Source organism: Protomyctophum parallelum, assembly GCF_964188405.1.
Source record: "Protomyctophum parallelum genome assembly, chromosome: 2".
In the NCBI taxonomy this organism is placed as follows: Eukaryota; Metazoa; Chordata; class Actinopteri; order Myctophiformes; family Myctophidae; genus Protomyctophum; species Protomyctophum parallelum.
In genome coordinates this window covers 26,983,450-26,996,835 of record NC_139699.1, presented here as the reverse complement: position 1 = coordinate 26,996,835, position 13,386 = coordinate 26,983,450, and the positions used below count along the sequence as shown (strand labels likewise).

Genomic DNA, 13,386 nt, shown 5'->3' with positions numbered 1-13,386 from the left:
ATACTCCAGTTTTAGGTGATAAGGGGACCACCACGGTGGTTGGGAAAACTACAACATGACGTCACGCCGCGGTGATAAGCAACTCACTGCACACCGAACACATCTCTGTTTTTACTAACAACCGTTTTGGTAGTCACCTTATCACCTAAAACTGGAGTGAATAGGCCTTAAGGGAAGGTAACAACGCCCAGCGAGAGAGAGAGAGAGCCAACCAGCGGAGCCAGATGAACAGGGGGGGGGGCGGTACGGAACGGTCAGATACACAGAGAGGGTGAGTGGGGGAGGAAGTGTCGAGGCAGAACGGAGCTTGGTAGTGTACAGGAGATTCAAAGCAATCATCTCTCCCCGGAGGGATTAGAGCTAGTAAAGCCAGTGTGCCATTCACTGGGGATAAAGAGCCACTACTAATCTGTGCCACTAGTAGTCCTCAACCAAACACATACACGCAGGCGCTACACTGAACAGAGCAGATCATGTCATTTTGCCAATTAGCCTCCCTTGTTTAAAATAAATGTTATTATTCCAAAGTCAAGACTGTAGGCTATATTGTATGTTCCAAGAAAAAGAAAATCCCTTTCCCCCCAGCAGGAGGTTTATTGCTAAGACGACATATTAACCCTTCCTTCCCACTGGCTTTCCCTCCGATGCTAGAAGAGAATGGCACAGAACAGTTCAGAAAACAGTGTGGCAAGGGGCGGTTGGCCTAGCGTTTAAGGTGCATACCACAATTACCACATAGGCTCTAATGCAGCCTGACAGCGAGTTATTACCAAGCCTGACGACCGTTGATGCGTATTATTGTAATCCACATACTGTAACTCAAGAACCGTTCACCCCACCGACTTAAATTTGGCACACACGTTCGACACCACCACAGGGAGCTCAGTGCAGTGCCTGGTGTCGGATCGCCGGTTGTCCAGAACCGTCACAAAAGCCTCTGCCCGGGCTCTGGACATCTCCATAGTATGGAGATGGCCTGTTCTGACATCACAATGTTGTTCTGACATCTGCATATACTACATATGTGGGCATGCCTGAAAAATAACAGGGGCAATATATGGGCATAAAAGGGACATAGGCATTAATTTCTAACTTGCAAATTGTTCCAAGTAGGCCAGTGCCCAACGGGCACCGCTCTAGTCCAAATAAAGGCAGAATAAACACTTAACAGACAACGTCGCACTGATAAGCACCAGCATGCGCGTGCATAGCGGCAGCACAAGAACCCTTCCTCTCATAAGATGCAATGGAAAAGTTCTAACTGCACTCCTGTGTAAAAAATGCCCCATCAAACTTTCAGATGCTGTTTTTCTCCCAGTGTGGAGGAAGAATGATTAGGATTTTTATTGTGATCTCTCGCCCTTGAAATATATAATCCTTGGTTTCTGTTGTGTTTGAACCATAACAGCAATTCAAAACAGTTGTCCTCAAAACCACACCTCCAGTCATAAGAACGGGAGGTACGCTCATGAACATCACGGCAGCAGAGCCTATTTGTGCACTGCTGCACGCACACCTGCAGCCCATCAAGTATAATTCATGCTTCGTCCTGCGATGGTGTCACGCACGCAGACCTCTACGCTCACAACCGGTCGCATCTGCGATGCGACGTGAGCTTGTATATCAGCTGTTCTCTGTGCGCAATACTGTCGGGCTTTGAAGTATAAATGTCTCCTAGGGTGCATCTCACTAGCCAACTCACAAGAGGAGGTTGAATGCACTGAAACCAGCGCTCCCCAAAACAACAGGTTTGGATATCTGTTGGGAATTGTTGGGAATTGATTACATGAAACCGAAACAGTCCCAATGTTTGTAAACAGATAATTGGTCTATAGCCCCAGAAATATATGTAAAAGAAAACAGCACAGCAAAGAACTGACCAGTAAAGAACATCATGCTGTTAAACATAAGACCGAGGAAATACAGATCAGCACAGCACCCTAATCTCATATTGATCAGCTGTGTGTGTGCGTGTGTGTGTGTGTGTGTGTGTGTTTGTGTGTGTGTGTGTGGGTGCACGTACAATAGCAGCAACCTCTGCAGCAGAAGGTAAGGATCACTTGCATAACGCCCCCTCCCTCCTCCCTCCTCTACGTCTCGCTCTCATTTCTCTCTCTCTGGTATTTCCTCACTCAGCTTTTCTCTCTCTTTACGCTCTACCCCACCCCTACGCGCACACACACACACACACACGTGCGTGGCGTGCGTGCGTGATCGACTGATCAATGGATCAATGGAGATAGTTGGATGGATGGATTGATGGATGGATGGATGGATGGATGGATCCATCCATGCTGTGCCCTTGCCTTTGGGGGTGAGCTGTCCTGGGCGCTGCTCCAGACTGTCTACAGATGGAGATCAGCTTACCGCTGCTGTGTTGTGCACTGTCATTCAGATCAATGGTGGGTGAGAGAGGCGAGGGAGGAGGATCACATTCTGATGGCTTCTCCGAAAACAAACCTCTGTCACGGGCCTCAGATGTGTGTGTGTGTGTGTGTGTGTGTGTGTGTGTGTGTGTGTGTGTGTGTGTGTGTGTGTGTGTGTGTGTGTGTGTGTGTGTGTGTGTGTGTGTGTGTGTGTCTGCGTGCGTGCGTGGGAGTAATAACACTCTGTTGTCTTGGGTTGCACTGATTGGTATCAGATGCTTGGAATTATTGATCAGTAATATCAGTAAGATATTAAACTGTATGTTGCATTCAATATTAGATGTTTCTAGTACATATGGATGGATACAGGCATGTTTAAAATGGTTAAGAAAAAAGTTTAAGAAAAAAAAGAAAACTGTTTTGGACATCCATTTGGAAGAATGTCGCATTCAATACATATCGGACTTTGCTACATTACTTTGTAATATAGCCTATACTGTAATTGTCTCCACCAGGCCGAAGGCATGGGGAGAGAGTATGTTTTGCACTCCGTGTCCGTCCGTCAGTCCGTGTGTCCGTCTGTCTGTGAACAGCTAATCTCCGGCATGCACCGTTAACCCGGTTGATGCCACATTTTGCACACACACTCCCTGGATGCCAACGATGAACCTCTGCCCCAAACTTTCCAGAACGGCCTGTTATAGCGCCACCAACAGGTGGATTTTTGCAAAACACATTTTTGGAACAAAATGCCTCCAGGAGGCCACAACCTGACCTGGCCTGGAGACCTGTGCCCCGAGGGGCACTTTTTCTAGTTGGTTCTTTGTTTACACACTGGAGAAAAGTGCTGAAAGTATAAGCTTACACAATGACACACACGCACGCACATGCACACACGCACACGCACACGCACACACACACACACACACACACACACACACACACACACACACACACACACACACGTATGCACGCATGCACGCGCGTGCGCACACGCTACATAATGATTGCTAATGGGATAAGATAAAACTTGATTGATCCCTGGGAGTGAGACTAGGTCATTAGCAAAGAAATAATAAAAAAAGGTTCCTGTCCTGCCTGTGCATGTGTGTGCGACGGCGTACATACATGCATGCGTCGGTGCGTGTGTGTGTGTGTGTGTGCGTGTGCATGAGTCCCGGCATGGTGCTAAGGCATTGTAGTAGGTGGGGTGGGGTGTGGTGGGGGTGGTGGTGAAGGCAGTATTTGAGGCTGCGTTTTGCTTGGTGTTTTGAGGCTGTGGTTACGGTAGATGCAGTATTTGAGGCTGGATTTGGTTGCAGAGTTTGGGGGTGGGGTGCGATGCAGCATTCTAGGTTGGAGTTTTATGCAGTGCTGTTCAGGGGTGGTGTGTGACGCAGCATCTGAGGTTGGGGTTTGATGCAGTATTTGAGGAGGTTGGGGTTTGATACAGGATTTTAGGTTGGGGGGTTTGGTGCATTATTTTAGGTTTGGTGTTTGGTGCAGAGTTTGGGGTGGGGTGTTGTTGATGCAGCATTTAAAGATGGGGTTTGATGCAGCATTTTGGGTTGGGGGTTTGATACAGTATGTGAGGTTGGGGGGTTTGATACAGTGTTTCTGTTTGGGGTCTGATGCAGTATTTGAGGTTGGGGGTTTGATACAGTGTTTCTGTTTGGGGTCTGATGCAGTATTTGAGGTTGGGGGTTTGATACAGTGTTTCTGTTTGGGGTCTGATGCAGTATTTGAGGTTGGGGGTTTGATACAGTGTTTCTGTTTGGGGTCTGATGCAGTATTTGAGGTTGGGGGTTTGATACAGTGTTTCTGTTTGGGGTCTGATGCAGTATTTGAGGTTGGGGGTTTGATACAGTGTTGGAGAGGATGGGGGTTTGATACAGTGCTTCTGTTGGGAATTTGATAGCGTTTCTGTTGGGGGTTTTCTGCAGAGTTTGGGGGATGGGATTTAATGCAGTGTTTAAGAGGTAGGGGGTTTGAACTTGAAGACGTGGTTGAGGTTAGGATTGACTACACAGTTTGGGGAGTGGGGTTTGATGCAGAATTTGAGGTTGATTAGTACGGAGTTGAGGTTGGGGATTTTATGATATATTTAGTATAGTCTTTGATTCTGGAGGTCCCTGGCACATTTCTTTTTCTATAGTTTTTTTGTGGCTTTCGCCTTTATTTTATATTCTTTATGGAGGGACAGACAGTAGGCTGACAGGAAATGGGGAGAGAGATGGGGGAGTGACATGCAGTAAAGGCCGTCGGGATCGGAAGTCGAACACTGACAGACTGGATTACCAGCCAAGGTGCCTGGACCACTGAGCCATGGCCCAGGCCGCACATTTCTTTTTAATGGGGGGGGTCTGCAGCCAAATACATTTGTATTTTATTCATTTTAGGGGTAATTTTTCTTTGATCTGATATCATGATCCCTTTCTGAACATTTATAACTTCCTGGTTGTCCTACATAGCTGTCACTAACCTTTGAGGTGTGCATCAGCCTATTAAAAAAATTATTGGGGGTCCTTGACATGAACAAATTTAAGGACCGCTGTAATAGGGGGGGGGGGGGGGGGGGTTGGAATGGTTCAATATTAAAGGCTGCACAGGGTTTGATTCAGTAGTTTGAGGTCAGGGGTTGATGACAGAGAAAGTATGGAGTTCTAAGGTTGGATGGAGTGGTTGAGGTATGGCGATGCATGCAGAGTGTGGGGGTTGTGCTATGATGCAGCATTTAAATGTTTTGAGGTCGGTGTAAATTCTTTGAGGGTGAGATTTTCAACAGTGACTGTTTATCATGTTTCCTAAACTGAAAGATGCATCACTGCCTGATTGATTGATTGATTTTTAAGATTAGTTTTTGGCTTTTTTCCTCTATTGATAGTTATTAGTAAAGACAGACAGGAAAGTGGGAGGAAGAGGGGGAGAGACACGCAGCAAAGGTCGTCATGAACGGGACTCGAACACGCGACGCGCCGCCAGGCCAGAGCTCACACGCGACCCAAACCACCTGGCCAGTGGGCGCCCCTTGATTGATTGAAAATTGTAGTAACAGTACGGTTACTGTGGACGACACCATGATAAAGCATTACACTTGTTTACAATAGGGTCTACATTTTCAATTCATCAGATGCCTGCTGCACAAAGGTATAGGCCTATACCAAAAAACAGGTCCAAGTACTGTAGGCGGATATCTAGCATTTTCACTGCAATTGTTCCAGTGAAGCTCTCTGTTAGACTCAGCACAGGGCATTTGTTTTTTGTCTACACTCTCTGATTTTAACATGAAACTCAGAATTACCGTTTACCTGCATCCTATTGGCGACTTGTGCACACTTTCATTCCAAGAGGGCTTGGAGCTACTTTGATGATGCAACCACCAACCAACCAAGGATTTGTCAAATGACCTCGGAGTAATGAATCATCATTTGCCTATAAAGGCTGGCAGAGAACCTCATCATACACAAACATGTGCAGCATTATAGAATAGAAATAAATGATAATAATAATAATAATAACTCCCGCAATTGAAAACTTGCCCTTTAACCCATTAAGACCTGAGATCGATTCTACAAATTCCTCCTAAATCAGTCGCTCTCTCACAAGATTCAAGATTTTCTAAAAATAGAAGATGTACAAGTTTACAGCAAGGCACTTGTACATCAGCTATTTTTGAATACCAAATGCAGGGGGAAAAATCTAAAATGACACAGATGCTTTCCCTATTTGAATGGGCTATCCTACAAAATATCACAGCCTCGCTGTTTAGATAAAAACACTATTGATCTGTTTAAATCAGCTGAGTCCTTTTCTGCTCTGACACTTAGCAGACCCATAGGGCTAATGAAATGCCTCTAAACTCTGGGCTGCACTGGTTAGTCGACCAGATAGTTGTGTCAACAACAGCATAGCTGCAGTTCCCATTCTGCCTGAAGAAGACCTGCGTCACATGCCTTTGCCCACAGTCTTTCCCAGGCTCTCTCTAGCACCATATTGTAGCGACCCTGTTGGTGTTTTCTGGGAATTGCAGTCTGTCTCTGTGAAAACCGACTAAACTGTCTCCCATATTCAAAAGTAGAGAGGAACAGACAGACAAACAGACTTCTATCCACCTTGGCAGTTGGCAATCAGCCCACTCTATAGTATATACAGTATAAGGCCCACAATTCAAATGGCGCACTTAACAAACAACCACTTTCTCTTGTTTGCCATGTTGGCCGGATGAGCGCTGACATTATTATTATTTGTACCTATTGCCCAAATCTGAGCAGCACAACAGATTGATTGCAACAAGCTGATTGGAAAAGAGGGCTAACAAAAAACTGATATTTTCCTTTGCAGTTGATAAGGTGACACAGACACTTGAATCTACTTGACACAACGTTACTTTCTATTCTACAGGCCAGTGTCAGACTCACAAGAATCCTCACGTATCAAACCCCCACACCACCCCGACTGAAGAGAGAGAGAGAGAGAGAGAGAGAGAGAGAGAGAGAGAGAGAGAGAGAGAGAGAGAGAGAGAGAGAGAATTCCAAGATGCAGCATATCTTTATTCAGGGAGGACACACCAAAAAAAGCACGTGATAATGTCCCAAAGGTAGCCTAAAGCTTGATCTCAGTGTGTTCTGGAGACAGTGTCCTGTCTTTGCCGTGATTTGTTCCAGTCCAACTCGTTGTTGTAACGAGGCTGAAATGCGCATCATGCGCTGTCCCTGGTGCTGAACCGAAGCCCACTGCAACAGCACATGATAAGCCCGCTGGCTTTGCAGGGAATTAAACCATGCAGCACGGTACGAGAGAAATATGTTTCACCAACTGCCTTTCGCTACTATTCGCACGTTTTAGGTTAAGAAGCATTTGTACAACCTAGATACCGTTCTATTAAAAAAAAAAAAAGCAAATTGAAAGGACAGCCCATAAGTCTTGCAATTGTTTATAAAGCAACTACTCATGATGATGAAGGTTAAAATAATTGACTTAAAAATACGACGACCGAAGAACTAGACGATCAAAGTCAGACTCTCTGGCAGATCGAGAGTTGAAATTATTTTAAACTGCGTTCTAATTGAGGAAAAGAGAGCCATAGAAGACCTTACCCTGAGTAGTTTTTCACAGGACCGTCGTCGTCGAATCAGGGCTTAAAAATGTCTCCAGCGCCTCTTCCTACTGCAGTGCTCGCTTCAAACGGAATGTCCCTTTCAGTGGAGAAGAACCATCCCACACTCGACAGACTCCGCCCTCTTCAAAATGTCCGCGCCCTCAGATAACATCGTCAGAGCAGAGGTATTTTGATTCATGAAAGATATGATTGCTTTGATTGAGGTATAGGAGAATGGCCAACGGGCAATTTTATTAATTGTCTGCAAGATTGTCGGTCCAAGAAGAAGAAGAAGAATATGTAGCTATGTGTACTCGCTTTACAATATTGAGAATATAAACTATACAAATGGAATCATGTATAGCATGATTGTTTGTGTGTGTGTGTGTGTGTGTGTGTGTGTGTGTGTGTGTGTGTGTGTGTGTGCGTGTGTGTGCAAAACCAGGTTCAAATGTTAACCCATGTAGCTGGGGACCCCCTGGAAACCCCACAAGACCCTGACCCTGAGAACTACTGCTATACATGATATGTGCATTCTTTGGGTTCATTGACTCCACCAGGCCGAAGTCATGGGGAGAGAGTATGTTTTGCACTCCGTCCGTGTGTCTGTGTGTGTGTGTGTGTGTGTGTGTGTGTGTGTGTGTGTGTGTGTGTGTGTGTCCGTCCGTCCATCTGTGTGTCCGTCTGTCTGTTACCAGCTAATCTCCGGCACCGTAACGGTGCAATGTACGTGAAATCTTTCACAGACTTTCCTACTAGGCTGAGGAATATATCCCACCCTTTTAACATTGGCCTGTTATAGCGCCACCAGCAGGTGGACTTTTCCAATTTCAATTTTTGGAACAAAATGCCTCATATCACCCAATTGCCATCCAAGACATAAGAAGAAATGGCACCCTTTTCACATTGGCCTATTAGCGCCACCAGGAGGCCACAACCTGACCTGCCCTGGTGGAGACCTGTGCCCCGAGGGGCACTTTATCTAGTTACTGTACATTCTGCTACTGTGACAGAACCCCTTTATCCATACATTTTAATTATCCTAATGTAATGTTTTATAATAAAAAGAATAGCAGATAGCTCACAGCGATCTTGCACATCTGCTATTTTTCTTATTTTTGTAAGTTTTTTGAAACTTTTTGAAAAATGTTGTGTTTTTAAACACAAATCTTCTCTTCTGTCCCTGGCACAAAACATTTTCAGATGGGGATCTGGTGCAAAATACATCAATTTGGGGGTCCTTGACATGAAAAGCTTAAAGGTTTTAGAACCACTCATGGATGGGCAAAGGCAAGAGCCAAAGAGAGAGGCACATTTAATATAATCAGGCAATCAGAAAAAAAGTAAACGAAAAATTGGAACAGGCTGTATCAATAAAAATTGGCAGGCTAGACAGTAGAGGATTCGTTTTTTTTATTTTTATTTTATGATTTGTTTATGGCAGTTTGCATAATTGAAATAATAACATTTACAGCCTTAGAATGAAAGAAAGAAAAAGGTCATTCATACCATCCTCTTTGTGGCTGCATATCTCTATCTTCCCAGATGTAGGATCTGGAAATGACCCACAAAGCTACTTCAAAGAGTGCAGTCTGCCAGTCTGTCTGACTTCATACTGATATGGCTTAATTCAGACCTCTGCCAGTCAAAACATATATATATATATATATATATATATATATATATATATATATAAAATTAAATAAATAACTTTGAACCTTTAAATGGATGAAGGTATAGGCTAAATTGTACTTTGAAGTCCAAGCAAATGTATTCACAAAATACTGAGAAAATATTTAATACATAATAGAAAGGAACAAAAAAAGAGTGTACTGTATTTGTCTGCATGTCTTGTTTTTGTCTTTGACTCTGTATAGTTCTCTGTCTCACCTTACTGTACCTATATATCTGTGCCATATTTCTCTCTCTCTCTCTCTGACTACTAGCATAGCATTCCATCCCCCCCTCTCTCTGCATGCCCTAACACCTCAGTGTCATTTGAGATGCGTTGTGGTGAGGCGTGGGCAGCCCTGTCTCGTCAGCTGTTTGTCTCAGCGTTGTCCTGTGTGTGTGTTGGCGATGAGTCAGACAGGCCTGGCAGGAGAGACGGGCCAGAGCAGGAAAACAGCAGTGAGAAAATGAAAGTCGAATCCCCGGCCCAGCATCACTCTTGGATGCTGTAAAAACAAACAAACAAAAACAAAACTATAGTGGTCCCATTTCTGAGAAGCCAAGAAATACTCTATTTATCTAGTCTCAACCAGTGTTGCCATATCTGCTTATTATAAGCGACTTTGCACTTGTTTTTTCTGTAAAATTGCTTGTAAAATGTAAATATTGATTGATTTGTGTCGGAGCCCTCCTTTCCCCTATCAAATATGTGTGTGTGTGTGTGTGTGTGTGTGTGTGTGTGTGCGTGTGTGCGTGTGTGTGTGTGTGCAGAGTTGCAGACTCACTCCCAATCGTTCCAATCTGAAGATACTTTACTACTTTAGCTACCATGTTATGTAGACAAATGCCATTTGAATCCTATAGTGTGATTTATTTTATTTATATATATTTTGCCAGGAAAGTTTCTTGGTTTTCCTACATTATCCTACTGTGGATTACTATTGCTGTGCATTTTATCTTTTGACCTTGTGCTTACCTTGCTTACTATAAATCACTCTGGATTAAGACCACACAGCAAAGGTCCACGGGCTCCGGAATCCATCCCGAGACCCTGAGGCTGTCAGACTGCATCAGAGCCTATGCGACGCCTGGAAATGTGTTTTCTGTTCATTAAAGAGCTGGAGAGATGTGGAGACCATTGATGTTGAACAAATGTAGCTTTTAGCGAATGTTCAATGAGGAAGATCTCTGTTGTCATTCAGCTTGAGAAGCCAGCACATCTGGCCAATCTGCAGTCAGCCAATCAGGCGATTGGACTCGGCCTTTAAGTATCACTGCCTCTGACACTTGTCATTCTCTTTTCAGTTTGCAACAAGCAACCCACCTCCACCCCCAACTCCAGGAGTTGGAATGTCAGAACAGGTCAGCTCCATATATGGAGATCTAAGGGTTTTGAGGTTTGAGGTTAGATGTAGTTGCTTGCTGGTCAATATTGATGACATCAGGGATCTCCATATATGGGCATTCCCATATATGGGCTTAATATTGATGACTCAGGGATCTCCAAACCTGATGATGTCACGTGATGGTCCTGGGGTGACCAACCAAGCAAACAACTGACTGACTGACTGACTGACTGACTGATTGGAAATGCACAATTTCATAGTAAATTATAAAATAATAATAATAAAGTTAGTGTTAATACAAAATAATTAATAGTCATTAGTGTGCATGAATTCCATGTAGGCTACTGTAACATGGATTCTTAAATGAATGCATTACTTGACATGGTAAGCCAGCTGTAATAAAAATTCCCCTTTGGGACGGGTGAAAGTGATGCATTATGCATTTCCCCCAACACTTTGCTCATGCATTTGTCTTCCAATGCTCCAATCCTACGTATGTTTACAACCCTATGTCAGTTCCAAGCTGTTGGGCAGAAACCTCTTATCTCCATATGTTTGTTTAGTTTTTTTTTAAGATATTTTTGGCGGCTTACGCCTTTTATTGGTTTTTTGAAAGGACAGACAGTAGGCTGACAGGAAACCGGAGAGAGATGGGGGGGATGACATGCAGTAAAGGCCGTGTCGGGTTCGGGAGTCGAACCCGCGGCACACTGCGACTGGATTACCAGTCGGGTGCCCAGACGGTTAAGCCACCGCCTGGGCTATTTTTGTTTAGTTAATGCCCTACTTGATCATACTAGAGCGTCACACACAAGCATCAAAAGTAGTCGATATATTCTGCATTTTGAGCTTGCCAATCTGCTACTTTCGCAATTTTTTTATTTGAATATTTGGACATGAGGTTTCCACCCAATACAACATATAGTTGTGAATACAACTAAATGTATTCACAAAATACTGAGCACATATTTAACAATAAATAATAAATAAATAAATATTAGAAGAAAGGAAGGAACATATTGCTCCACAGACATGCATGAATCATGATAGAGTGTATGTTGGATGCAGTGGACTCAGTAGACTGAGCTTCATTGTACCTTATTGAACGGAACGGAATACCTGTATGTGGAAAAACTGAAAAGATTCTGGTAACCTGGAATGTACAATCATGTCAAGATTGGTGGTGTGCATACTTTTAATTTTTTTATTAACAAAATGTCTGTATTGTGGTACTTGTTTTTCTATGTTGTGTTTTTTTAAAGGGTGGTTCTACATGGAAAGGAGTCAGCTGAGGTGGTTCGGGCATCTGGTTAGGATGCCTCTCGGGCGCCTCCCTAGGGAGGTCCTCGACGCACGTCCCACTGGGAGGAGACCCCGGGGCAGACCAAGGCAAAGTTGGAGGAAATACATCGACTCACTGGCCTTGGAACGTTTCGGAATCCCCCAGGAGGAAGTCACTAATGTTGCTCTGGAGAGGGAAGTCTGGAGCACTCTGGTGGAGCTGTTGCCCCCGCGACCCGATAAGCGGTTGAAGATGGATGGATGGTTCTATATGCACTGTATAGTATACTGCAACTGAACAAAATGTGAAATCTCAGAGCCTCAATAAAGAAACATTGAGAGAAAAGAGAGTGAATGTGCACACTGCATAATGTACGGTGAAACAATGTGCCAATGCACCAGGAGCCCTGCTGACATAATAATGTATATAGCCTCCATGAGATTCCTTCCAGTGTATAATGTGAATCAGAATTTGCCCAGGGGTCCTAGATTTTGCACAATCAAATACAGCTTGTCATAGAGATTCCAGGGCTAAATATCTTTCTGTCTCTAGAGGGAAACATACGGAAATACAACCAGCTTCCCAGGTTTCCTTAATTTTAACCATACATTTTCACATCCAGCAACCATGAAACAAAGCCTTGAGTGCTCGATGCTGCCCCTGTTCGCTGCTCTCAGTCTCAGGCAAGTCTGCTCCAACTCGTTCTCTCTGACTGAGTAAGATGCTCTCTCACTTTTGGCTAAGAACACAAGTCGTAGTTGGTTAGGGTGAGGGACAATGCCACAATACCACCTGTTTGTTTGATCAACTACCCACTTGTGGGTGTAATGCTGTGTAGATTGAAGGGAGTGCAGTGTCGAGTGTGAAGTCGATCGGATCAGTGCTTCTCAAGCAGCCATACCACCGTTCTGTCTGTCTGTCCGTAGCATATCTCGAGAATGTTTGTCGACTCACGAGCCCGTGGGATAACAGTGTCAAGTGTGAAGTCGATTGGATGAGGATGAGTGCTTCTCAAGAATGCTGCAAGTAGCCTTACCAGAGCTCTCGACAAGCAGCACTTCCGGGAGCCAAGCAATTGGTCTGCTCTGAACAGGCCTATGTTTCAAATGGCCACGTATACTGATACCGGTAAGCAGCAACACTATTATTATTGCCCCTTGCCTCATTTTTTTAAATCCTACCCCCAAACCCCAGCACCAACCACCTTTGACAAAAAAAGAGAAAAATATAGTAATGATTATAACAATTAAATACTACATGAAACTCGATTTTTTTTAAATTAACAACAAATTGTAAATAATAAATAATCCCTCCCAACCCACATCTTTTCAAGCCAGCACTATTCTTTATCACATTTTACAGTAACACCTAGAGCAATTAACCATTCAAGGGCAGAGCATTCCTCATTCCCAACCCTATTATTGTGAGTTTCCCTGTTAGCCTGGGAATTTGAACTTCTGACCATCACAAGCCTGCATTTGTATTTAAGCTATAGCAGCTGACATAAAAGCCTAAGCAAAGTATTTAATGTAACATGTTGTGAACTGTATTATCTTGTCAACTTCATACAGTACAGTACGTGGCTGTGCAGACAAAAGCTAGGTATAGTGAGTGATCCCTCAG

General features: G+C 43.9%; 1 protein-coding gene across 2 annotated transcripts in view; it reads right to left on the bottom strand.

The window, feature by feature from the left end:
* The window catches only part of LOC310855104 (synaptosomal-associated protein 25-B-like), a 68,076-nt gene extending 60,528 nt beyond the window's left edge, over positions 1-7,548 (bottom strand). For both annotated transcript variants that reach the window (XM_083759993.1, XM_083759994.1), the window contains exon 1: positions 7,463-7,548. The gene's annotated coding sequence lies outside the window, so the exon portion shown is untranslated. The remainder of the gene's footprint in view (positions 1-7,462) is intronic.
* Between the last annotated feature and the right edge of the window lie 5,838 nt (positions 7,549-13,386).